The 27,690-nt window shown below is 49.2% G+C and overlaps 1 protein-coding gene across 3 annotated transcripts in view; it reads right to left on the bottom strand.

The window, feature by feature from the left end:
• The window catches only part of TPPP (tubulin polymerization promoting protein), a 58,644-nt gene extending 31,891 nt beyond the window's left edge, over window positions 1-26,753 (bottom strand). Inside the window, exon 1 of one of the 3 annotated variants that reach the window (XM_049859955.1) lies at window positions 26,669-26,753. The gene's annotated coding sequence lies outside the window, so the exon portion shown is untranslated. Of the gene's footprint in view, window positions 1-1,607; window positions 2,553-26,668 lie in introns of those variants that run through there. The other 2 variants (XM_049859948.1, XM_049859941.1) reach the window with 2 other exon arrangements.
• Between the last annotated feature and the right edge of the window lie 937 nt (window positions 26,754-27,690).

Consider the following 27,690-nt stretch of genomic DNA (forward strand, 5'->3'; position numbering starts at 1 on the left):
ACTGCCAGAAGAATGAACAAGTCGGTGTTGGAAGAAGTACAGTCAGAGTGCTCCTTGGAAGCAAGGATGGTGAGATTTTTGATAACATGTCTCACGTACTTTGGACCTGTTATAAGGAGGGATCAGTCCCTGTAAAAGAATATCATGCTGGGTAAAGTAGAGGGTCAGCGAAAAAGAAGAAGACCCTCAATGAGATGGATTGACACAGTGGCTGGAACAATGGGGTCAAGCATAACAATTGTGAGGATGGCACAGGACCAGCCAGTGTTTCATTCTATTGTTCATAGGGTTGCTATGTGTTGGAACCAACTCGATGGCACTTAACAACAACACAGACTATGACTCACGTGTGAGGGTAGAGTAATCTCTATACCCACACAAACTATGACTCAAGTGGTTTGACAGAACAAAGACATTTGCAGACATACAGGCACTCAAAAACTTTGTCACACTGTTCTAGGAAGTTACTGGTGACTGTCAATATTCCAGGAAGATGAGCCAGTAAACCAAGAAAGAAGAAGGTGTGGATGCAGAAATCCATGGCTTAGACCCAGAAGAGAGGTGAAGGAAAGCCCAGGAGAAAGCAGGTGGCAGCCCAGACGGGAAGGCGTGCCTAGGAGGAAAGACGGGGAAACAGAAAGTTGATCTATGGTAGGACTGACTGAGAGCTTGGGGAAGTCAAGGAAATGACAAGGAAGATTTTGGAGGTGGAAAAGAACATCGCTTTGATCCACTCTGGGATTGTCAGGCCCAGGAATGTCCGCTGCCCAGCAGCGCAACAGCTGTGACATTATATACATTTCTTTCTGGAAATCTGTCCCAGAGTGTGACGCTACTATGCAGTCAATGTGTTTGCAGTGTTGTGGTGCTTGGATGGAATCAGTGTGGAGTCAGTTCTCAGAAGAGGTTCAACTACAATTTCAGATTGAATATTCTGATCCACACATGATGATGTAAGAGGCAAAGGGCCCCCTAGGACAGGCTGCAGCGGGGCAGAAGGAGGCAGAGGAGAGGCAGGAGGAGCAGTGCTGTCATCCCACCATGCTGCCCCATCTGTGGGTGACACAGGACACGTTGTCTGGGCTGCAGAGGGGACAGGACGGGATACTAGCCGGGGCTGGGGAGGAAAGCCTCTTGGCCAATCCACAGAAAATGTCTCAGCTCTTCTCTCCCGGGTGTTTTGTTTTGTTTTACCACGAACATGTGTTACTTTAATAAAATGTAATTGCTTTTTTCTTTTAACAAAAATAGAATAACGAGTTAGGCTCTATCTGTTGATGTGGAAAGATATCCACGGTTTTTGCTAGTTCTGTGGAGAAGCCGAATATAGACTAGCAGAAATGACGCATCCCATTCTGAAAACAGAAAAAGGGAGCTAAAGACAGGTGGACTGGAGACTGGGGAAGGATTTAGGGAACCCTGCCTGGTCGGGGCAGGGGGAGCACATGGTTCCTGCGCTCTCTTGTATGTGTGAAACATATGTGCCATTTTCATAATGGTAGTAATAGTAATAAATTTAATTTACAAAGAAATTCAGGCACTGCCAGAGGCTCTGCCGGAATATGGGCATGTCTAGACTTCCACACTAACAATTAAGACTAGCCTACCTGGGCTGCCTTCTCCAGTCACAGGCACGGGCCCGCTGGGCTCCCCTCTCCTCTCCTGGCCCACATTTTCTGGGGGAGGTGCGGCGGGTCTGCGCCCTGGGCAAGGCAGACCTCTTGTCCCCTCCCACCTGTGTTGCTCCACTTTTCTTCCTTTAGGGAAGATAAGACAATTTAGTAAGAGTCTGGAAGGAAAGCGTTAAAAGGATGTGTGCCCGTCATTCCCCGGTGTGTGTCCTGTGTTCCCAGGTGTGTCCTGTGTTCCCAGTTGTATCCTGCACTCCCAGGTGTGCTCTGTACTCCCAGGTGTGTCCTGCACTCCCAAGTGTGTGCCCTGTGTTCCTAGGTGTGTCCTGCACTCCCAGGTTTGTACCTCAACTCCCAGGTGTGCCTTGCACTCCCAGGTGTGTTCTTGCACTGTCAGTAAGCAGAGTGGACTCCTCCTGACCACGACCCCTTCACAGGTGCAGTGGGTGGGGTAAGGCAGGTCACAGGTCACTCTGGCCATGGGCAGGCAGTGTGGATGCTCCCTCGCCCATTGATATGGATTGAATTGTGTCCCCAAACTACATGTATCAACTTGGCTAGGCCATGATTTTCACTATTGTGTGATCATCCAGCATTTTGCCATCTGATGTGATTTTTCCTATGTGTTGTAAATCCTATCTCTATGATGTTGATGACATGGGACTAGCAGCAGGTATGTTAATGAGGCAGTACTCACTCTATAAGATTGGACTGTGTCTTGAGCCAATCTCTTTTGAGATATAAAAAAGAGAAGTGAACAGAGAGACATGAGGACCTCATACCACCAAGAAAGCAGTACCACAGCAGAGCGCACCCTTTAGACCCAAGTTTCCTGCACTGAGAAGCTCCTAGTCCAGGGGAAGATAGATGACAAGGACCTTCCTCCAGAGCTGACAGAGAGAGAAATCCTTCTCCTGGAGCTGACGCCCTGACTTTGGACTTGTAGCCTGCTAGACTATGAGAAAAAATTTTCTCTTTATTACAGCCACCCACTTGTGGCATTTCTGTTATAGCAGCACTAGATGACCAAGACACTCCTGCTCTGGGTCTCAAGGATTTTCAGCACCAATAGCCCAAAGAGACTTCTCCCAAACACAAAGACAGCAACGCCCAGGACCCAGCCCCGTGAAAGCCCAGGGTCTCTTGCCTACCCTCTCTCACCCCTTTACTCCTTGGGCTGCACATGCACCTGGGGTTCAAGAGGAAGGAGGAGGCACACAGCAATCTCCATGACTCTGACCACCATGCCTCTCCTAGTACCCCCAGGCGGGGGGGGGGGGGTCCCAATAACTGCTGCATCCCTCGGAGCACTCCCCAGGCAAGGAGGGCCCTCCATCATGCCATCTACTGTGGCACCCTGGCACGCGCTGCAGCCTGGGTGTGGTTCCCATGCAGCCACAGCCTCCACGCTCCCCAGACACGCTTCCAGGGCCTCAGCCCACTGCCAAGCCCTCAGTCAGAGGAGGAGCAAGGGGCAGAGGGGGGCAGGCGGGAGGGTGGGGAGGAGGGTGCTGGGCAGCTCGGCACACCAGCCCACTCCTGTTCTCAGAGCCCCACGCCCCCTGGCTCTTGCCTCCCACACTCAGACCAGCTTCCCAAGCTGCCTTAGCCCCGTGACCACTCTGTGCCCACTGCTCACACTGCCACCAACCCCCCACCCCAGCCTCCAGGGTCATTGCAGCCCTCTCCAGTGGCCCCTCCATGCAGGAACTTGTGCCCTGCCAGTGTCCCCACCTACTTCCCGGGACCCTGAAAGATGCACGACAGACCAGTGTCTCTTGCTTTGTGGGAGCTGTCTGGGACACCTGCCCTGCCCGGGGGCACCTCCCCTCAGCCTGGGGGCACCTGCGTCAGCCCCTCCTGTCCTGAGCCCACCAGCCAGGATGGCCCCTCTGGCCACCAGACCCCACATAGCACCCTGGCTCCTGCTGTGTCCAGGGGCTCATTGCCCGAGGGGGGAGGGGCCCCAGGGGCAATCATACAGACTTCTAGCTCTGCAGGCCTGACTGGGGACTCCAAGACCTGCCTGCACCTCAGACTTTCCACCCATGAGTGGGTGCAGTCCTGCCCTCCCAAACACAAAGACCATGGACACACAATTCCTGGAGAAGTGGCTCTAGCCTGGGTGTCAGGGGCTCCCTCATGAACTGGACATCACTGTGGGTGGTGTCACAGGGTTGGGATCCTGGCAGCTGTGGCAAAGGAGGGTCCACTGTCAGTCCCTGATTCTGCAGAGGAAGGATCCACAATGACCCAGAGGCCGTCGGGGCTGGGGACTGCCCCCCAGCTCTGGTCCTGGTCAGTGGACACAATGTGGCCCCAGCTGCACCGGGCAGGTCTGCAAGGCCCCAGCCCCAGCTCCTCAGCACCTTGTCTCCCGAAGGCAGAGTGCCTGGCTCCCAGGGGTGGTTAGGGGCCCTGCAGGTACAGGGCTTCTGGAGGGGTGGGTGTCGACGACCTTGTTAACGGGAGAGGCTGGCTCCCACAGCCCCTGCCCAGGCGGCCCTGGCTTCACCCCCACCTCATCCCACAATGCCCAGGAGGCTCCTGCAGGGCCCCAGCACTGAAGGAGGGGCAGGGTCAAGAAGGGGTGCCACTCCACCGCAGCCGGACCCGAGCACTCCAGCCCCCTGGAGCCCTTAGACCCTCACTGGGTCAGCAGACGTGAGCTGAGGCCCAGGGTCTCGCCAGGCCACCGTGGTGGCTAAGCCCTGCTTCTACATGGAAACCTGGTAGTCAGCCCCCCAACCCCCCACCTCCCCCCCACTCCAGCCCCCCTGCTGGCAGAGAAACCTCCATGGGCGTAGAAATGAAAACATTCCTGAGGAGCTGATAAGGCCAGTGGCCCTCCATGAGCCAGGGAGTGACGACAGCGCCACTCTGTGTTTGTCTTCAGGCTCAGGTCTTGGGGTGGGGGTCAGGGCTGACTAGGGACAACCCACATCCAGGCTCTGGCCATGGGGACGCCTTCAGGAAACACGAGACTCTTAAGGCCAATCCTGAGACCCCAAAGAAAGTGTGCAGAAAGGGCAGGAGCTGAGAGCAGTCCTCTGGTATGGAGAAAGTCTCCAGAATGTTCCACAGGGGCTCCCTTACAGCTGGATCCTGGGAAGCTGACCAGTGAGGGAGAAGGGACAGGAAATGACAGAACAAAACCCAGATAAACCCTTCTCCCCTGCCCCGGTGGCACCGAGGCGTCTCGGCTGTGTTCAGATGGTTAGTGGAGCCTCCTGCCTGGGGCACTGGCTGGTCTTGCAGGCATAAGGGTCTCGATCCACCCACCTTGAGCTCAGCCAGGTTGCTTCAGTGTGCGGGACCCTCATTGGCTGAGGCTCGGGCAGGTGGGATCATGCAGCCTGGGGCCCAGGGAAAAAGAAGCAAGGAACCAGGGTCCCCTGTGCCAGGTCAGGCCCCTGAGCCTGTCCTCTAGGCCTGGCCAGCCCCCCAAAGCCAGGCCTTGCCCAGCCACTTCCTATGTCCTTCTCCTAGGCCCGGCCCCCTACAGAAACAAAAGGCCATTCAAGCACCTGCTCCACCCCCTTGGACGCTCAGTTGGAATGACTGATCCTCTCAGATAGCTGCCTCAGTTTCCCTCCGGATGTGTGGAATAACACCCGGAGCCTGGCTATTTCCAGAACAACCGATTGGAAGCACATCTGCACATGGATATAAGAGTAAGGAAATCAGGACAACCTGCTCTGGTGTTGGAGGTCCAGAGAAAGAAACCCCCCGGGGCGACAACACAGGAAGCCTCCAATGTCCTGAGTGGGCTCAGAACCAAGGACAGTCAGGAAGTGAGCAAGCAGCCACGTCTTGGAACCACCCGACCCCACTGGCTCAGAGTCCAGTTATCAGGTACTCACTGCCAGGCTGTCCCAGGGCACCTCCTGTGGCTGGAAGAATGGAGGAGGCCAAGGACGTCCCAGACTACCTCACAGCTATGCGAGGCTGGCAGGGTCTCTCGGGGCCAGGACCCTTGGGGTGATGTTCAGGGGTCTGCTGAGACTTTTGACAGCAATCCCAAGCAAGCAGGGGACACCCAGGTGACTGCTGGCCCACAGCGGCTCCCGTGGAAGATGAGAATGAAAATCAAATCCCACGTTGTTTGAATATTGCACATCCAACTCTGCATCTTTAAAACAGCACACAAGGTGTTCCGCCAACAGAGCACCTATTACGGTCTGCGTTGTGTCCTCCAGAAAGAACCGTTCAAGTCCCAACCCCTGGCACCTGGGAATGTAACTCTGTTTGGAAACAGGGTCTCTGAAATGTTATCAGTTAACATGAGGTCATCCCGGGGTAGGGTGGGTCTCGATCCTATCTGAGCGGTGTCCTTGTAGAAAAGCAGAGACACGGAGACAGGGGACAGAGGGAGGGCTCCACATGAAGCTGCAGCGGCAAACCAAGGAACATCTGGGGCCACCAGAAGCGTGGAGAGAGAGTCATGAATCTCTCCCAGAGCTTTCAGAGTGACTGAGGCCCTGCCGACACCCTGATTTTGGACTCCTGGACTCCACAACTGTGAGAGGATAAATTTCTGTTGTTTTAAGCCAGCCGGTGCATGGTACTTTGTTACGGCAGCCGCAGTTCAGTCACACAGCAATTGAGACCTAAGGGGCAGCATCCCTGCAGAGGGAATAGCACGTGCAAGGGCCCAGAGGAGGTCAGGCCATTGAGGTGCTAGGCGCAGACAGCCCAGGGGCAAGAGTGGTGGGAGGGTGATGGGGTCAGATCCTGGAGGCCCTTGGAGGTCAGGTCAGGGTGCGCGATGTCACACTAAGCCAGCACAGGTCTTAAGTAGGGGGCATGGCATCTGTCTTCTATGATGCCCATTCTGGCCTTGAGTGGAGCATATTTGGTAGAAAAAAGGATGGGTACACATACGATGTGAGGAAAGATAATGGGTGGAGAAGCACAGAGACCCACAACATGAAATCTGCTAATGTGGGGAGAGTTCTGATGCATTCGCGTGCTGTACGGCCATCTTCTAGATCTCACTGAGTAGCTCTCACTGAACGAATGACCAGGCCTCAGGAAGACCCTGCAGAATCTCCAATCCTGGGGGTAAGGCAGCCGAGGCTGGAGTAGGGGTGCTCTGAGAGACGCCATGGCTGAACAAACAAGGTATGCGGACACACCAGTGTCAACCTGAAGCCTCACAGAGAATTGAAAGGGTTTACTCACGTCCAGGCAGGCTGAGGCAGCAAGGCTGACTCAGGGAACAGAGAGGATCCAACCAGCCAGCAGAGAAGAGCTGCAGGAGGGGCTGTCTGCTCCTGGTCAATGTCACTAACCCCAGAGCCTGGCTGACAAATGGGGGCACTTCATAATGAGTGGACATAGTCATACACCAGGCCACAAAGATTCTCTCTGCCCTAAAGTCAGCCAATGGTTTGAAGAGGCCCAAAAAGAGCATTTTGGTTAGGAAGGAAAATGGCAGTATTAAGCAAAAGCTGAGGTAAGTTAGTCGCTTTTTGTGGATTAGACATGTGGAAAACATAGGCACATTTAACATGAAGCACGAACTCTGCGAAAGAGAAGTGCGCATCGCTGGTGTGTTGTTCTTGAAAGCTTAATCTTAGGACCTGTGGTTCTGTCCCAAAGGCGGCACACAGACTAGGTGAAGTGCTTTCCCATCTGGATGCCCACTGCAATCTACTGGAGCTTGGAAAACACAGATGTCACACTTCGCTTCCTAGGATGAGGCTAGGATGAAGGCTGTCTTAATCTTCTACTGCTGCTGTAACAGAAGCACCACAAGTGACCGGCTTTAAAGAACAAGAATTTATTTTCTCACAGTTCAGGAGGCTAGGAGTCCAAATTCAGGGCACTGGCTCTGGGCAGAGCCTCTCTCTGTTGGCTCTGGGGTAAGATCGTTGTCTCTCTCAGCTTCTGTAGTCCTGGCGTTCCTCCATTCCTTGGTGATCCCCACATGGCATCTTGCTTCTGTGACTAATCTGTTCTTTTATTAACTCAGAAGTGACTAGGACACACCCTACACTGTTATGACTTCTTTAACAAATAAAGAAAACCCTATTCCCCAAATGGGATTACATTCATAGGTAGATGGATTAAGATTCCAACATACATGTTTGGGGAACACAATTCAATCTATAGTACAGGCCAACTCTCGACTGAGGGCAACTAGGAAAAATGGACACTTGGAAAACTCATCTTCCTGAAGACATCTAAGCAGTAACAAGTGAGACAAAAATAACCAGCCAAGACCTCGTTCTGGAACAGGAAGTGGGGGTGCTGAGAGACTGAGCACTGCTTTAACAGCTGTTCCTGAGGGGATGCACCCTAGGGGTAAGGGTGAACTGGGAGTAGACTGGCCCTTGCAGGGATTACAGCTCAGCTCCTCTGAATCCATGAAATTAGATTAAGGTGATCCTGGACTGACAGTGCCCAAAAGTGCCAGGCAGGACAAACACAAACACTCTCTGCCATCCTAGACATCAAAGTATTTCTATGAATTTTTAGAAATACATTTTACAATAAAAAGTAATCAGGCACATGAGGGGAAAAAAAAGAATCAGTAGAATCAACAAGCAGTAGAAATGATCCAGAGGTTTCAGCTATTGAAGCTTGATCAGACACTGACTTTAAAATAATTATGTGCACTATATAAAAAGAAACAGGACAAGATGGTGAATTTCAGCTAAGAACTGGGAAACTGTAAAAATATACATCGCAGTTTTGATAAAAGAACCAATTAGAAATTCTAGCCCTTAAAAAAAAATTTACAATAACTAAAATTCAGAACTCAGTGGAAAGGTTTAACAGCACAGCAGATTCAAAAGAGCTTTAAAGAGAATTATTGTACTGGAAATTGGGTCAAAAGAAAACACCTGGAAGGAAACAGGGAAAGAAAAAGGATGGGTAATACAGAAGAGACAGTGATAGGCTGGGTTCAGTGAGATGGTATAACATACATGTAATTAGAGTCCTGGAAGGAGAAGGAGAAAACAGCAAAAAAGGTACCCGAAGAATTTTCCAAATCTAATTAAAAGTGTCAGGTTATAGGTTCAAGAATCCCTACAAATCCCAAACAGGAAAATTTTTGCTGAAAATCAAATTCAAAGAAAAGATCTTAAAATTGGCTAGAGAAAACAGCTGTATTACTTTCAAAGGAGCAACTATTATACTGAGAGCTAACTTCAATAAAAACATTAGAAATCAGATGGCAATGGGATAATACAATTAAAGTGCTGATGGAAAAGAACTGTCAACCCCAAATTCTTATATCTAGTGAAAATATCTTTCAAAAATGGGATGACATATGATGCCAACAGACTCGCACTAAAATACTAAAGCGCATTCACTAGGCAGAAGAAAAATGCTCCCATTTCAGAGATTCAACAGCAATAAGAACAATGAAAATGAAAATATGTGAACAAATTAACTATCAATGACATAAAACAAAAATACTATTTTAACAAATATTGATAATACAAAGTAAAAATAACTGTAATGTAATGTGAAATTAAAATACATGATAGCCATGATACATGAGTTGGAAGGAGGTAAGTGGGGCTAAGTGTTCTAAGAGCACTGCATTTATGGAGAGAGGCTGAAAGTACTGATTAATATTTAAAAAAATAGATTAGACTTGATAAATCAAAAGTTCCTATTATCTCTAAAGTAACCACTAAAAGAACAGTTAAAGAGTAACTTCCAAACAAATGAGGGGAAGGAAGATGGAATATTAAAAACATATTTAACCCAAAAGAAGTTAAAAAAGAAAAAAAAGGAAGAAGGAACATAGACAAGAAAAGGAGAACTAACACAGTAAAATGGTAGATTTAACTCAAAGTTATCAGTAATTACATTAAATATAAATGGACTATTTCAATTAAGTGACAAAGATTGTCAGAGTGGATAAAAATAAAACAAAATTAAACAAAGCCCAACTATATGCTGTTTATAGGATATGCATCTTAAACATAAGGATTTTGAAAGTTTGAAAAAATAAGAATAGAAAAATAAATATCATGCAAACACTAATCAAAATAAAGCTGCTGTTCAGCCATAACGAGAAATGAAACTCTGATACGAGCTATGGCATGGATGAACGGCATGGATGAACCTTGAAAACATTACGCTGGTGAAAGAAGCCAGACACAAAATGACAAATGTTGTCTGATTCCACTTACATGAAATATCCATAATAGGCAAATGCACAGAGACAGAAGGTAGATTAGTGGTCACCAGGGAGTGGGGGAGGAGGAAATGGGGAGTTCCTGCTTAATGGGTACAGAGTATCTGTGTGGGGTGATGAAATATTTTGGAAATAAATAGTGGTGATGGCTGCACAACATTGTAAATATAATTAAAAAAAAAAAAAAAACCCATTGTTGTTTAGTCAATTCTGACTCATAGAGACCCTACAGGACAGAGTAGAACTGCCTTGGGAACACAGGGTTTCCAAGGAGCAGCTGGTGGATTCAAACTGCCCATCTTTTGATTAGCACCCGAACACTTAACCACTGTGCCACCAGGGCTCCATGCATATAGTAAATGCCACCAAATGTAAACTTAAAAATGATTAAAATGGCAAATTTTATGTTATTTGTATTTTACAACAAAAAAATTTAAAAAGAAAGATAATATAGTTACATTAATATCAGGAAAAGTAGACTTTAGGACAAAATATATTACTGGAGATAAGAAGGAATATTTCTAAGTAACAAGAGGTTTAATTCACCAAGAAGATAGAAAAATTTCAACTTAACATACACCTAAACAACACAGCCTGAAAATGAATGAAGCAAAATATTGACAAAACTAAAGGGAGGAATAGAAAGTCCATACACAGTGGAAAATTTTAAGATACCTCTCTGAAACTGATTTTTTTTTTAAAGTTAAAAAATTGGTAAAGATATAGAACACTTGAACACCATGTCACAAACTTGCCTAAAGAGCACATGTAGACTATAGTACTCAATAGCTGCACAATTAACGCTCTTTACAAGCACACACAGAAGATTTACAAAAACTGACCACATTAGACTGTGAAACGTGTCAACAAATTTCAAAAAATTAAAAGTATACAGAGTATGTTTTCTGAGTATAGTAAAATTAAACTAGAAATAAAAACCAAAATGATAACCGGAAAATTCCTATATGATTGAAAGTTAAAAAATATACTTCTAAATAACTCAGCGATCATAGGATATTCCACAGTGAAAATTATAAATACTGTGAACCAAATAAAATGAAAATACAACATGTCAAACTTGTGGGAGGTGGGGAAAACATAAGTAGATATAGATGCAGATGTGAACGTAGATCTAAATGTAGACACAGATATATCTGAAAATCAGGGAGCTAAGCAGCCATCTAAGAAGTTAGAAAAGAGCAGCAAATTAAGGCCAAATAAATAAATAATGAAGGCACAAGTGAAAATTAATAAATTAGAAAACAAATCTACAATAGAGAGAGAGGGTCAACAAAATCAAAAGTTGGTGCTTTAAGAACCCTAATAGAGTTGATAAATACCTGAAGAGATTAAGAAAAAGAGAGGTAATAATATCCAATGTCAACAATGGAAGATGAGAACACCCCTAATTAACATATTAACAGGTAATAACAGAGTATTATAAATAACTTTAGGCCAATGCATTTGAAGTTTCAAATGAAATAGACAAATTCCTTAAAAAAAAAAAAAAAAAATTCCCAAAACTGTCACAAGAAGAAATAGAAGCTCTAGACATTCTAACTACTAAGAACTTCAGTCTTTACTTAAAGGTTTTCTCAAAAGAAAAACTCCAGCTCCAGATTGCTTCGTCAGCAGATTTCACCCAACGGCAAAAGAAGAAATAATGCTGATCTTACACAAATTATTCCAAAGAAGAGTAAAAGACAGAACACCCTCCAATCCATTTCAGAAGGTTAGCACAATCCTGGTACCAAAATCCTGGTTACAAGAAAAGAGAATTTTATGCCAATCTCATTTATGAACATAAATGCAAAAGTCCTAAACAAAATATTAGCAAACTGAATCCAGTAATACAGAAAAAAGCATCAAAACTTTACAATCAAGTTGGGTTCATGCCAGGAATGCAAGATGGGTTTAACATTAAAAATTAATCAATGTAATTCATCACATTAATAAACAGAAGATAAAAATTATCTCAATAAATACAAGAAAACCATCTGACAAAATTTAACATCTACTCACCATAAAAATACTTAGCAAATTAGAAAAAGACAGTCCCTTAATTTGATAAAGAATACCTCCCAAAACACCTTGCAGAAATCATCACACTGTGAAATCGGACCAACAGTAGTGTCTTCAGAACCTGTCTAACTTTGGGGGGCATAATGCAAATCAAGAACAGCTCAAGGCTGATCCCTATGAGGTGGGGGTCAGACATACCTTCTCTCTCCAAACTTTTTACCAGTTCTGACACCAGCCATCCCTCCCACAGCACTCTACTTCTCTTTGGGTTTGGTAATCTGTTGCAATGGTCACACAGAACTCACAGATCATACTTACAGTTAGGTGGTTTATTAAGGAAGCAACAGGGTACAACTCAGGATCAAGATCAATAGGCTAATGGACCACAACTACCACAGCCTCCACCAGACTGAGTTCAGCACAACTAGATGGTGCCCAGCTACCACCATCAACTGTTCTGACAGGGATCACAATAGAGGGTCCCAGGCAGAGCTGGAGAAAAATGTAGAACAAAATTCTAACTCATGAAAAAAAAAACAGATTTAGTTGTCTGACAGAGACTGGAAAAACCAACCCCCAGAGTATGGCACCCGGACACTTTTTAACTCAGTACTTAAGTCACCCCTGAGAGTCACCCTTCCACCAATGATTTAAACAAAAGAAAAAAACAAACAAACCCATTGCCAGCAAGTAGATTCCGACTCATAACCCTATAGGACAGAGTAGAACTGTCCCATAGAGTTTCCAAGGAGCACCTGGGTAGATCTGAACTGCCAACCTTTTGGATAGCAGCTGTAGCACTTAACCACTATGCCACCAGGGTTTCAACCAATGATTAGACAGGCCCATAAACTAAGTTGTTGGTCTTGCAAAATTCTATCATTCAATCTCCTGCATTGTTCCTATCACCAAAGCAGTATTTTCCAACTACTATATCCTTCTTCTTTATATCCAGCTTTCACATTCCAATAACCAGTAATTATCAATGCATCTTGATTGCATGTTCGATCAATTTCAGACTGCAGAAGCTGATAAAAATCTTCAGTCTCTTCATCTTTGGTCTTAGTGGTTGGTGAGTACATTTAAATGATAGTCAGATTAACTGGTCTTCCTTGTAGCGTATGGATATTATCCTATCACTGTCAGCATTGTACTTCAGGATAGATTTTGAAATGCTCTTTTGGATGATGAATGCAACACCATTCCTCTTCAAGTTGTCATTCCCAGCATAGTAGACTAGGATATTGATGTCTATGCGTTTATACGTTCCATTTCATTTTTGATGATTTCCAACTTTCCTAAATTCACACTTCATACATTCCAGGTTCCAATTATTAATGGATGTTTGCAGCTGTGTCTTCTCATTTTGAATCATGCCACATCAGCAAATGAAGGTCCCGAAAGCTTGACTCCATCCATGTCACTAAGGTCGACTTTACTTTGAGAAGGCAGCTCTTCCCCAGTCATCTTTTGAGTACCTTCCAACCTGGGGGGCTCATCTTCCAGCACTATATCAGACAATGTTCTGCTGCTATTCATAGGTTTTCACTGGCTAATTCTTTTCAGAAGTAGACTGCTGGGTCCTTCTTCCTAGTTTGCCTTAGTCTGAAATCTCAGCTGAAACCTGTTCTCCATGGGTGACCTTGCTGGTATCTGAATACTGGCGGAATTGCTTCCAGCATCACAGCAACACACAAGCCCCCATAGTACAACAAACTGACAGACATGTGGACCTCGCCAGATGGTATACACAGGAAACAAATCGACTACATCTGTGGAAAGAGATGCTGAAAAAGCTCAATATCATCAGTCAGAACAAGGCCACGTGACGACTGTGGAACAGATCATCAATTGCTCGTATGGAAGTTCAAGTTGAAACTGAAGAAAATCAAAGCAAGTTGACAAGAGCCAAAGCACAACTTTCAGTATAAAAAAAAAAAAAATTTTTTTTTTTTTTTTATTTAGAAACCATCTCAAGAATAGGTTTGACGCATTGAACACTAATGACCAAAGACCGGACAAGTTGTGGAATGACATCAAGGATATCATACATGAAGTAAGCAAGAGGTCATTGAAAAGACAGGAAAGAAAGAAAAAACCAAGATGGATGTCAGAGGAGACTCTGAAACTTGCTCTGGAACATTGAGCAGCTAAAGGAAAAGGAAGAAATGATGAGGTAAAAGAACTGAACAGAAGATTTCAAAGGGTGGCTCGAGAAGACAAAGTATTACAATGACATGTGCAAAGAGCTGGGGATAGAAAACCAAAAGGGAAGAACACACCCAGCATTTCTCAAGCTGAAAGAACCAAAGAAAAAATTCAAGCCTCAAGTTAAAATAGTGAAGGATTCTATGGAGAAGCATCAAAAGGAGATGGAAGGAATACACAGAGTCATTATATCAGAAAGAATTAGTCAATGTTCAATCATTTCAAGAGGTAGCATAGGATCAGGAACCAATGGTACTGAAGGAATAAGTCCAAGCTGCTCTGAAGGCATTGGCAAAAAACAAGGCTTCAGGAATTGATGGAATACCAATTGAGATATTTCAACAAATGTATGTAGTGCTGAAGTGCTCACTCATTTATGCCAATAAATTTCGAAGACAGTTACCTTGCCAACCGACTGAAAGAGATCCATATTTATGCCTATTCCCAAGAAAGGTGATCCAACCGAATGTGGAAGTTATTGAACAATATCATTAGTATCACATGCAAGCAAATTTTGCTGAAGAGCATTCAAAAGCAGCTGCATCGATATATCGACAAGAAACTGCCAGAAATTCAGGCCGGTTTCAGAAGAGGATGTGGAACCAGGGATATCATTGCTGACGTCAAATGGATCCTGGCTGAAAGCAGAGAATACCAGAAGGATGTTTACCTGTGTTTTATTGACTGTGCAAAGGCATTTGACTGTGTGGGTCATAACGAATTATGGATAACATTGCAAAGAATGGGAATTCCAGAACACTTAATTGTGCTCATGAGGAACCTGTACATAGATCAAGAGGCAGTTGTTTGGACAGTTGTTTGGACAGAGCAAGGGGCTACTGAGTGGCTTAAAGTCAGGAAAGGTGTGCTTCAGGGTTATATTCTTTCACCATACCTATTCAATTTGTATGCCAAGCACATAATCCGAGAAGCTGGACTATATGAAGAAGAATGGGGTATCAGGATTGGAGGAAGGCTCATTGACAACCTGCATTATGCAGATGACACAACCTTGCTTGCTGAAAGTGAAGAGGACTTGAAACACTTACTGATGAAGATCAAAGTCCACAGCCTTCAGTATTGACTACACTTCAACATAAAGAAAACAAAAATCCTCACAACTGGACCAATAAGCCACATGATGATAAACCGAGAAAAGATTGAATTTGTCAAGGGTTTCATTTTGCTTGGATGCACAATCAACATCCATGGAAGCAGGAGTCAAGAAACCAAGAGACACATTGCATTGGGCAAATCTGCCGCAAAGGACGTCTTTAAAGTGTTGAAAAGCAAAGATGTCACCTTGAAGACTAAGGTGCACTTGACCCAAGCCATGGTATTTTCAATTGCATCATATCTGTGTGAAAGCCGTACGATGAATAAGGAAGACCAAAGATGAGCTGACACCTTTGAATTGTGGTATTGGTGAAGAATATTGAATATACCATGGACTGCCAAAACAGGAAATAAATCTCCCTTGGAAGAAGTACAACTAGAATGTTCCTTAGAAGCGAGGATGGCGAGGCTGCATCTTAGATACTTTGGACATGTTGTCCGGAAGGTATCAGTCCCTGGAGAAGGATGTCATGCTTGATAAAGTACAGGGTCAGGGGAAAAGAGGAAGACCCTCAACAAGATGGATTGACACAATGGCTGCAAAAATGGGATCAAGCATAACACCTTTGTGAGGATGGCGCAGGACCGGGCAGTGTTTTGTTCCATGGGACACAGGTTCACCATGAGTTGGAACCGACTCAATGGCACCTAACAGCAAGAACAACAGCATAAAACAAGTGAGACTAAATGGACACATCAGCCCAGGTGCAAGGACAAGAAGGCAGGAGGGGATAGGAAAGCTGGTAACGGGGAACCCAAGGCCAAGAAGAGGGGAGTGTTGACACATAGTGGGGTTGGCAACCAATGTCAAAAAACAGTATGTGTATTAATTATTAAATGAGAAAGTAAATTGCCATGTAAACCTTCATCTAAGGCACAATTAAAAAAAAACAAAAGATCGACAGGCTACAGCTCAGGATCAGGATCAGGAAGCATGTAGGCAAAGTCTCCCTTCTTCAGTGCAGGGCAGTTCTCTCAGCTCTTGTCAACTGTGCAGGCCTCCTCTCACTCCACTGAGGACAGATCTCCTGTCAGTCTTCTGAGGATAGGCCTCCCCTCAGCCCCCTCAGCACAGGCTCCTCTCAGCCTCCTCAGGACAGGCTCCTCTCAGCCCCCTCAGGACAGGTTCCTCTCAGCCCCCTCAGGACAGGTTCCTCTCAGCCCCCTCAGGACAGGTTCCTCTCAGCCCCCTCAGGACAGGTTCCTCTCAGCCTCTTCAGGACAGGTTCCTCTCAGCCCCCTCAGGACAGGTTCCTCTCAGCCCCCTCAGGACAGGTTCCTCTCAGCCCCCTCAGGACAGGTTCCTCTCAGCCCCCTCAGGACAGGTTCCTCTCAGCCCCCTCAGGACAGGTTCCTCTCAGGCCCCTCAGGACAGGTTCCTCTCAGCCCCCTCAGCACAGGCTCTTCTCAGCCTCCTCAGGACAGGTTCCTCTCAGCCCCCTCAGGACAGGTTCCTCTCAGCCTCCTCAGGACAGGTTCCTCTCAGCCCCTTGGGACAGGTTCCTCTTGGTCCTGCCATCTGTTGCCACCAGCTCTGCTGCAGGGCCACTTTCAAGCCTGTCACCTTCTTCAGTGTTACAGCCCTGACCATGTTATAGCTCTTTTAAGAGGTTCCTTGCCTCCTCTCTCTCTGCTTCTTCTCTCTTCTTTCTTCCTTCTGCTTCTTCCTGCTGTTTCTCTTCCTGCTTCTTTCTGTCTGAAAAAATCTCTGTGAAGTTTGCTGCTTATATACACAAACTCCTCATCAATATCACGGCATGATACGCCCACCATGGCCACGAACTGACCAATCCCCTCATTTGCATAGTATCTTAATCTGGGTTCTCTAGAGAAGCAAAACCAGTAAAGCATATAAATATATACAGAGAGAGAGATTTATATCAAGGAAATAGCTCACACAATTGTAGAGGCTGGAACATTCCAAGTCTGTGGATCAGGATAGAGGCTTCTCCTGATTCACGTAGCCACAGGGACGGGTGAACCCAAGATCAGCAGGTTGAAGAGCAGGACTCTTGCTCGCAGGCTGTGCAGATAGACAAATCCCAAGGTTGGCAGATAAGCTGCTAGCTCAAGTCTCAAGAACCAGGGGTCAGATGAACAAGAGGCAGCTGCAGGATCCAGAACAAGCCAAAAAACTTTGCAAGGTGAGCAGGAAGGAAGTAGGCAGCAGGAAGTGGAGAGATGAAGGCTGAGGGGACAGTGAGTCACCACAGGCCCCACCCTCACTGGTACCACTCAGCAGATTCCACCATGGGGTGATCACATCAAATTTCAATAGGAAAGTGATCACAGCATTATACCACTGCCAAAACACTGAGAATCATGGCCCAGCCAAGTTGACACACAATCTTAACCGTCACACATAGTAGGCTACAGACACCTCATTTGCATAGTCTATTGACCAGTCTCCACAAGGTGCACATCAGTCACAGGGCAGGCTGCAGCCAGGACCAGACAAAAAGTATCAAACCAAGTTGTTTTACAGCTTACCCAGCAAATATAACAAACCCTTTGGGGCAGAAAACTAGGGTAGAGGTAGCACCTCAGGGCTTAGGGGAAAAAATCTCTGTTTTTCCAAAGAACCAATGCAAAAGGCTACACAAAGAAATGCATTTCACCACACTTACCAATGTCATATTGAATGCTTTTCTTTTCAAGTTTAAATAAGACAAGGATGTACGCTATCATCACGTCCATTCACTGTATCAGCACACAGGTAAGAAAAGGAAATAAGGGATACGAGCACTGGACGGGAAGAAATAAAACCGCTACTCTTCACAGCTGCGATGATTGTGTACGTACAAAATTCAGGGGAATCAACAGATGATTACTATAATCAATAAGTGAGTTTAGCAAGGTTGCTAGATACATCGTCAGTAGATCAAAATCAAACTTTACTTACACGCACCAGCTGAAACAGACAAGAAAAGGTAGTTTCTAAATAAACCATTTAAAATATAAAATGTAATGAAAAAATATCAATTACCTGGAATAAATCTAACAAAAGATGTAAAAGACTATCAACATAGAAAACTGTAAAGCATTATTATAAGGAATAAAAAAAAACTTAAATGGAAAGCTATATTATCAACATGGATTAAAATCTGAATATACAGAATATTACTCAGCCACAAAGAGAAATGAAGTACTGATACATGCTACAACATGGGTGGATGGGTGGACCTCGAAAACATTACGCCGCATGAAATCAGTCAGTCACAAAAGCAAAGATGTTATATGGCCCCACTCACCAGTACATGAAATATCTAGAACAGGTAAGTGTGTAGAGATCACGGTTTATCAGTGGTTACCAGGGATGGGAGGGAGAAGGGAAGTCACAACACCTAGGGGACACTGAGCTTCTGTTAAGGGTGATAGGGAAATTCACAAACGGTTTATGGTGATGGTTTTAACGTCACTGGACTGTATGTGTGAAGACTGTGGAAACGGTAAATGTTTGTTACCGATATATTCACCACAATAAAAAAAAAAGTCCGAATATATAAAGGTGCTGTTATGGATTGAATTGTGTCCCCAAAAAATATATGCTGTAAATCCTAACTCCTGTACCTGTGGTTAAGCGTTTGGCTGCTAATCAAAAAGTTAGGAGTTCAAATCCACCAGCCGCTTCTTGGAAACCCTAAGGGGCAGTTCTACTCTGTCCAATAGGGTCTCTATGAGTCAGAATTGACTCGATGGCAACGGGTTTGGTGCCTCTTTTTTATATATGTGGTTAAGTGTTCAGCTGCTAACCAAAAGGTCAGCAGTTCAAATCCACCAACCACTCCTTGGAAACCCTATGGAGCAGTTTCACTCTGTTCTATAGGATCGCCATGGGTTGGAATCAACTTGACAGCAATGGGTTTTTTAGTTTTATACCTGTAATTATAATCCCATTTGGGAATGGGTTTCCTTTGTTATGTTAAGAGAATCAGTATAGAGTGTGTTTAAGGTAATCACCTTTGAGATATAAAATGAGGAGATTAGGAACAGAGAAGCAAGCAGAGATGGGGGAAAGAGATGCCAAGCCACATGGAGATGACCCAGGAGCAGAAGCTCAGAAGAGACAAGGACCTTTCTCCAGAGCCCACAGAGAGAGAAAGCCTTGCCCTAAAGCCGGCACCCTGAATTCGGGCTTCTAGCCTCCTAAGCTATGAGGAAATAAATTTCTTTTTGTTAAAACCACCCACTTGTGGTGTTTCTGTTATAGCAGCACTAATGACCAAGGCAGATGCCAGTCCCTCCTAGGTTCATCCAAAGTTTTAATGTAAGCCAAAGAAAAGTTCCCAACATTCTTTACGTCTAGGCATCCAGACAGGCGGAATCCAAAACGTATACGGAAAGGCAAGGGACCAAGAATAGGCAAGCAATCTTGAAGAAGAACAAGGTGGGAAACTTTGCTCCACTGGACATCAAGATTATTATAAAACACAGAGGTGAAGACAGTGTGACGTGTGGTGTTGGTGCAAAGACTGATAAATCAGTCATGGAGCGGACACAGCCCCAAACAGACCCAAGCATACATAGACACTTGATGAGGAGAAAAGTGGCCCTGCAGAAAAAGAGGGAAAAGATAAACTTTTCCATAAATGGAGGTGGGTCAATTGAATAGACATTTGGGGAAAAAATGAAAATTGACCCATAGCACCACCAGTTGAGGTATATGGTAGATCAAAGTGGGAAAGAAAAACAATAAAGCTTCCACAAGGTAATGTATTAAAATACCTTTAGGTCTTTGGGATAGGGAAAGATCTGTTGCACAGGACACAAAAAGCATGATCTGTAAAGAAAAGGATTGTTACATGGCACCAGATTAAAATGAAGAACTTCTGTTCATCAAAAAACATCATTAATGGAGAGAAAAGGCCAGTCACAAGTAGATGTTTGTTACACATAGCAAATACTGGCTGGTATCCAGAATATATAAAGAACCCCTACAGATCAATAACAAAAAGATAGATAACTCAATAGAAAAATTGGCAAGACAACTCCTCAGACAAAGATTAGACCATAAGACATAAAATCATACTGGTAAAGAGTGTGCTTCTTAGCTCTGGTAGACACATGAGGCTATGTGGGCAGCTCCTGTCTGGAGGTGAGATGAAAAGGCAGAGAGGGGCAGGAGCTGGTTGAATGGACATGGGAAATACAGGTTGGAGAGAAGGAGTGTGCTGTCACATTGTAGGGAGAGCACCAGGGTCACATAACAATGTGTATATAAGTTTTTGTATGAGAAACCGACTTAAATTATAAACTTTCACTTAAAGCGCAAAAAAAATTTTTTTAAAAAATGGGCAGGAGACTTGAACAAGTACTTCACAAAAGAGGATATCCAAATGCCCAACACACACAGAAGTGCAAACCTCTTTAGCATAATCAGGAAATGCAAACGAGACTCCATATCAGGTAGGACTACACACCCACCAGGATGGCTAAAACTAAAAAGACTGACAATGCCAAGTGCTAGTGAGGCCACGAAGCCACAGAGAATTGGTGGAGGGGATGTGAACTGCTTTACCCACGTTGGAAAACAGATTGGCATGAACCAGGAAGTCTGATGATGTGCATAACCGACCCTCTCCACAGTCCCACTCCAGGTGTGTGCCCAGCAGAAATGCTGGCATGTGTGCCCAAAGACCACCACAGGAATGGCAAGAGACGGACATAACCCAAACACCCATCCAGTACACAATGGATACACAGTGGTGTGCCCACAGAAGGGGATACTACACGCAGGGACAATGAACAGACTGCAGCTATTCCCAACAGCACGATGGATGGAGATGAGCCACTTCCATAGGGTAAGTGCACTGATTTCATATATATATAAACTTTAGAAAAATACCAACAAAACGACATCATAGTGTTCGTGACCAAGTGTGATAGTGGTAAAACTACAACAAAAAGCAAAGACCATTCCCCATCCCCCCCCCCGCCCCCACCACCACTGGAAGACAAGAAAACAGCAACCAGGAGTAGCTGGTGTGCACAAAATAAAACTGCAGATATGACTCCAGGGGGTGACCAGGCACACCCATGTAGGACAAGAAGGTGCTGGCTATAGGAGCATCTGGGGACAGAACAATCTGGCAAAGGCTGGGGTAGAAGAGCCAGGTGGTGGGGGTGAGTCCAGATGAACCTCATGACATGATTTTCCAGCCTAGGCTCTTCCCACAGCCCACTCCTTAAATAAGGATGGAGACCTTTCAGTGATTCCCAGCCAGAGCCCTGGGAGGAAGTTCAAGGGCCAGGAGGAGGGGGTCAGACACCAACAGAGGCACCCACACTGTGTCCCTTGGAGGACAAAGGGGATGGGCACTTGGGTGGCCTCTGGAGAGCCAGGTGAGCTGAGGGGAGGCGACACACACTTGGGGCAGACGCTGTTAAGAACTCGGGGCCAACAATGGGCAGGGCAGTGTGGAACAGAGGCCGGGCTGGCTTCCAGGGGCTAAAAATGCCATGCTCGGGTCTGGGCCTTGCTCTCTGGACCTTGACGCAGTGCCCCCATTTCTGAGTAGGGACATGGTTGGAAAATACTCAAGGGAGAGTAACCCATTCTTCCTGTGTAGGGCAGTTTCGGGAGGAAATAGGACCACTCCAGCAGAAAGCAATGATGGCTCTCAGAGAAAACGGCAGCAAGGATGCAGAAGGCCTCGCACAGAGAGACTGAGTCGCAACGTCTGCAGAACCTGGTGCCTCATCGAGTGTAAAGAACCAGGAGGACCAAGCAAAGAGGCCTGGGAAGCAGCAGTCATCTCCAGACCAGTGTGCAGTGGGGGAGGGTGAGAGGGGGCTGACAGGGCCGTCCCCCCAAAGGACGTCCCTAAGCCAGGAGATCAGAGCAGCCGGCAAGGACAGAAGGTCCAGGGGACGAGCGCGGGGTCCAGGAGGGGCTGGGTAGTGCCTAACCATGGGGACGGGGCATGGGGAACAGGACTGCGGACCCACAGAATCGAGGTCAGGGGTGAACATGTGGTTAGCTACCATCCCTGATAAAGGATGACCTCTGGATCTGCCCGCGGGGTTCCTAGGGAAAGGGCGGACTCTATGCTCCAACAACGGCCATGCAGACTCACAGCCCGGCCACTCGCTCTCCTTGCCGGAGATGTAGACACTCTACCCTCCCCTGGAGCCTGGAGGAACTTCCATAAATGCCTTGACCACAGAATGCAGAAGCGACACCAGGCCATAGAAGGTGGCACGGCTCTCACTGGGTTCCCCCAGGACACAGACGCGGGCACCCTGAACTGCGGGGAACTATTGCTGCAGAGACCATCCACAAAGGGACAGAGGAGCCCGCCACCCCACCAGCCATGTCAGTCTTCCGGAAACAGGACTAAGCGAAGGAGCCGCAACAGCCTGGCCCGCAGGTACCATCAACACCAAGTGGAGCAGATGAGGTGTTCCACCTAGCCCAGCCCAAATGGCAGATTTGAGAGCAAAATAAATGCTGTCTTGTTTTAAGGCTTTGGGGCGTCATGTGGCCTAGCATTAGATAACCCAAGCAAGGAGAGCCAGCGTGGGGCTGAGGGTCATTAAGCAAACAGGCATCTCAGGCAGGAAGAGCACTGTGGACGCCTCCACTGATAAGAAGGGTGTGTCCCAACTTCACGCGCCTGACAGGGCACGAGTGACCAGGGCAGCACTCAGGCTCTGGGAAGCTCGGGGTGCCAGATGGAACAGCAGGTGAGGCATTTGTTTAGCACTCACTCTGGAGTAGGACCTCCAGGCCTGCTGCCCCCCTCAACCCCACCCACAGAGGCAGTGCAGAACCTGACTGCCCTGTCGTCCACTGTACAGTGGAGATGGGTCAGGTGGGCTGCTGTGAGTCTGAAAAGGGGTTGCGGGAGAGGCTGGGTGGCTGCTCCCAAGGGCAGGAGTGTTGGCTCACTCACCTGGCATCTGGACACACAACTGTTGAACGAGTGGGTACCAGAAGTGGCAGATGAGACCTCAGGAGGGGTGGATGGTACCCACAGGAGCCAGGGAGAAAGGATCACGGGGGATAGCAGGGCGTCCCATTTATTGTGCCAAAAGGCGAACGCCAGAGCACAAAGCACTCTCAGTCTTCCAAGCCGCCAGGCATCGGGGCAGCAGAACGCCAGGCAGGCACAGCTCAGGGGCTTGGAGAAAGGTGAGAACCAGCCCTTCCTTCACAAGTGTTGTTACAGAGAAAGGAAGTCACGCAAGCACTCCTCCCAGGGCGGGCTCGCCTCCCAGTGCCTGGGATGGAGAAGACGTTTCCCTACAGCAGAAGACGTTTATATTCCTTCCCCAGGGAAGGCCCTGCACCTGGGCATTTGGGCACGAAGTTACTATTGACAGTTGCCTTATTATCCTTGCACGTCCACAGCTGAAGGGTAAGCATGGGACTAACAACGGTCTCAATTCCCACATCAGGAGCCGGGGTTTGGGGACAGCTGCTGTTTGTCTGCCTGGTTTTGATAACAGTCCCCCGCTGTCCTGTACGCACCCGTCCCTCCTCCAGGCCATGTGATTGGGGGAGGGGCTGCCGCCCACAGAAGCTGCACCACTGACCCCAGCAAAGCCAGTCAAGGCCATTCCCAGGACTGGCACATGGATGCTCAGAAAGGAGACTCCTTCTCTGTGCGGGCATCCACTGAGCACAGATGTCCTGCATGGGGAATGCAGGGGGCCGGGGACATGGGTGGCTGGGATGCTGTGGGCCAAGGTTCAGTGGGTCAGGGTTTCAGCGGGTCAGGGTTTAGTGGGTCGGGGTGCCGTGGGTCAGGGTGCCATGGGTCAGGGTGTCATGGGTCAGGGTGCCGTGGGTCAGGGGTGCTGTGGGTCGGGGTGCTGTGAGTTGGGGTTCTGTGGGTCAGGATTCCACAGGTTGGAGTGCTGTGGACTGGGATGCTGTGGTATCTTCCCCCGACAAGGAGGGCACAAGTCTCCCCAGGAGGGGCTAGGCAGTGGGGAGAGAGTGCACAGAAGAGCTGGAGCTGGCTCCCGAGCCCCGGAGGCCCTGAATCCCACACCGGCGGCTGCACCCTTCCTTCCAGTCACAGGAGCCAGTGAAGACCTGCTTAAGCAGCCTGAGTTTGATTCCTGAGGTCCTGCCTGATGCAGAGCCTGCCTGGTGGGCCGTTTGCGGCTCAAATGGCCTGGGCACTAGGCCAGCACCCTTGGTGGACATGGCCAGGTGCTGCGGGTAACCCCGCAGCCATGGAAGCAGGAGGTTCCTAGCCCCAAGTGTCCTATCAGTGGTGGCTCTGCCTGCTGGCCTGGGCTGAGTACGGGGCATATCCTGCTTCTCCAAAGCACAGCCCTGCCCCTCACCTCACGCCCAAGATCCCCCGATCTGGTCCCTTGTGCACGCGCCTGGCCTCACAGCAACATCACCAGCTATAAATAGGCTGGGCTGCAGCCGCCTCAGGAGGAAGCTTCTAATTCTCAGGGCTCTCTGCCTGCGGCTCCTCCCGCCCCAAGGAGGCTGCACGGTAGGGCAATCGGACCGCAAAGCGCCCCTCACACCTGAGTGCGCAATGAGTGCTTTAAAATTTCTCTTTAAAATTCCCCTGAGATTTGCACATTTTCCACAGTGAGCACTTACAGCCCATTTTATCGCAGTTAGAAGTGATTTACTGACACTTGAAAGGATTCAGGAAGGCCAGTCAAACCAGGGCTGAGATGAAAACACAGGCAGCACAGCTGCCTCCAGCCACAGCACCAGCCTGCAGCCTCCTTCGCCGCGTGATGGTGGACAGGAGAACCGCTTCACGCAGCCCTCAGGTTACGGCGCCTTTCTGAGCCGGAGGTTTCTTCGTACCTCTAAGGAGAGCCGTGGCCCTTCCCCCATAAACACACACACACCCGCACAATTCCAGGACGCTCACCCCCTCCTGCCTGTCCCCGGCCCCAAGACCCATCCGCTGTGGCTCCTGTGGTGGGAAGGGGGTCTAGCACCAGGGACGGGATCACGGCTACTGTCGGATGCCACAGCGCCCAGTGTAAGGATGGGGCTGGCAGTCTGCCTGACCGCCAACCCCCAGCCTGGCACACGCACACACACACGTGCACACACGCACTTCTGCCTGCCCCAAGTTCTCCACCCAGTGTACTTGGTGCTCCCGCCAGCATTTACTGTTCGCCCACCAGGGGCCGGGAAGGTCCTGGGTGGCACAAACAGTTTGCTTTCAGCTACTAAGAAAGCTTGAAGGTCCAAATCCACCCAGCGGCTCCACAGGAGAAAAGCCTGGTGACCTGCTTCTGTAGGCTTACAGCCGAGAACCACTCTATGTCGCAGTTCTATTCTGCAACAGGCAGGCTTGGTTTGGGTTCTTTTTCAGGGGCGGGGACCCTCTGCAGGGTTTGCTATCCTTGCGGAGGGGAATCCCAGGAGGCAGAGGTGGAAACCCGTCCATTTTTCTGTGGCTCCCAGAGACCTTGCACACGGATGTGTGATCAACGATCAGAGGTGGGCGGCACAGACAGAGTCCCTGCAGAGGTGTCTGGCCCTCAGAGAGGACACGAGGGCGTTTAAGACAGCAGTGTCGGCAAAGCTGGCCTCTGAGGGATTTCTTATCACTGCATTTTAAGGATTCATTCACCCAACTGAAACACTGATGAAAGGTTCCCTGGGTCCTTGGGAGCCAGGGCACTGCTCCCCAGAGGGTGTGAAAAAGCAAACTTGGCAGCCGGCGCCACTGTCTAGATGGCTTCTTTATATGCAAACATGTGATAAGATAGCATGACACCCCTGGGGGAGTTTCTGTATTGGCATACTGTGAACCTCCACTCTCACCTATAATGACAATGGTGTCAATGACACAGGAGGAGGACCCATTAGAGATCTGGCCTTGGACCCCCAACCAGCAGCAGAGTCATTGCCAAAGGGTCAAGTTCATTCTGCGGCTATGGACACCAAACGGGCCTCGCTGTGGTCAGTGATCGTCTCAAAGCCTTGCTGTGTTCAGAAGCCCTAATTTCCACGTCTCTCTGGAAGACATAGGGACGCAGCGGCTCGGGCAGGGCACCTTGGCCTAGTGTCAGTAAATGGTGTTTATGGAGCCGGATGAGGAGAGGGCCGGGGCGCGCGCGGCTGCGGCCGGCTCCGGTGGAGGAAGGGGCAGAAGGGGGCGTCCTTTGTCGCGCTAAACACGGACGCTAGGAAAGAGGAGGCTGTATTCGAAGCCCAAAGCGCCTCTTTTAGGGCCCAATTATAACCCGTTCCTTGCCAGACTCGCCCCTGCGCAGCCGGCCGAGTGGGTGGCGCGCGCCACCAGACCCGCGTTTCCCAGCGCAGCCTCCACGCCGCCCGCGGGAAGCCCGGATCCGAGCTCCAGCACCGCCTGGCAGCCCGAGGCCCCCGGACGGCGGAGCTCAAAGAGGGACGGCGCACTGGCCCGGCTGGCTGCGGGAAGAAGCTCCAGGCCCGCGGGCGCAGGTGGCAGGCAGAGCCGGGCGGGTGAGGGCCCTGCGCCCTGGCGGGGAGCTGTTCACGCCGCACCCGTGACCCTGAGCCGCACCCCGCACGAGCCCTGGCGGCGGCCACCTGGGAGCCGCTTACCTCGGAGATGCAAGGACTGCAGCAGCGACGCCGTCGCGACCTGGCCCCGCCGCCGACCCGAGTGCCCAGCGCGCTGCGCTCGCGCCACCGCCCCCGGCCTGCCCGCCCCGCCCAGGCCTGCCCCCGCTCCGCCTCCGGACCCGCCCTTGGCCCAGCACCGCCCCTCGCCCTGCTCGCTCATTGGCCGCGGCGCCCGGTTCCGCCCAGACCCCGCCCCGGGAGCGCTCGGAGCGCACCGTGCGGGGGAGCGGGGCTCCGAGCGCCGCCTCTGCCTTACAAGGCCGGCTCCGCGCAGGGCCCGCTGGCCATCGGGCGCGCCGGCTCCACGCAGGGTGCGGCCCGGGCCTGCGGGCAGCGGGAAGCCCACGCTGGGAGGCCCTGGGGACGGCCGCAGCCCAGACCTCCGCGCCCCGCGGGCGCCCGGCGAGTGTACGCGGCGGGAGGAGCCCAGAGCCCGGACGCACCTCCAGGGCCGGGCGTGGGCGTCGGCGCAGCCTGGAGCGCGGGGCTCCCCGGACACGCGTCCGCCACCGAGCGGGAAGCGCTGGGGTCCAACGGGACGTGTGGCCGAGGCGGGGGTCGGCCGAGCCAAAGGCAGGTCCTTCCGGCCACCGCCCCCCACGCCGCCTCAAGTCGAAGCTCCCCGGCGCCCCCGCCCCGGGGACAAGCAGTGGCTGCACCACCCCCGTCCCGCCGCGTGCTGCAGGCCCGACACCCACCCTGGCTCCAAGCCTCAACTCCCGCGGCCCCCCCTGGTTACCCGATGGCAGCCGCAGGCCTGGCAGCCTCGCCTGGTGCACCTCTTACTGCCCTTCCCTTCCTGCGGGCTCTAGGGGGGCTACGGCGCAGCTGGGGGGCCGGGGCTGGGGCTCGGGTGCAGAGGCCGGCTCCGTCTTCCAGGCCTGCGCTACCCTGCCCCCCGACCCGCGCCCCCCGCTGCCAAGGTCGTGTTCCTCCGGGACCCCAGCGCTCCCCTCCGTGGCGGATGAGAGGCACAGCGGCGGGGTGTGGAGGAGATGGGA

This window comes from Elephas maximus, chromosome 2 (genome assembly GCF_024166365.1).
Source record: "Elephas maximus indicus isolate mEleMax1 chromosome 2, mEleMax1 primary haplotype, whole genome shotgun sequence".
Classification (NCBI taxonomy): domain Eukaryota; kingdom Metazoa; phylum Chordata; class Mammalia; order Proboscidea; family Elephantidae; genus Elephas; species Elephas maximus.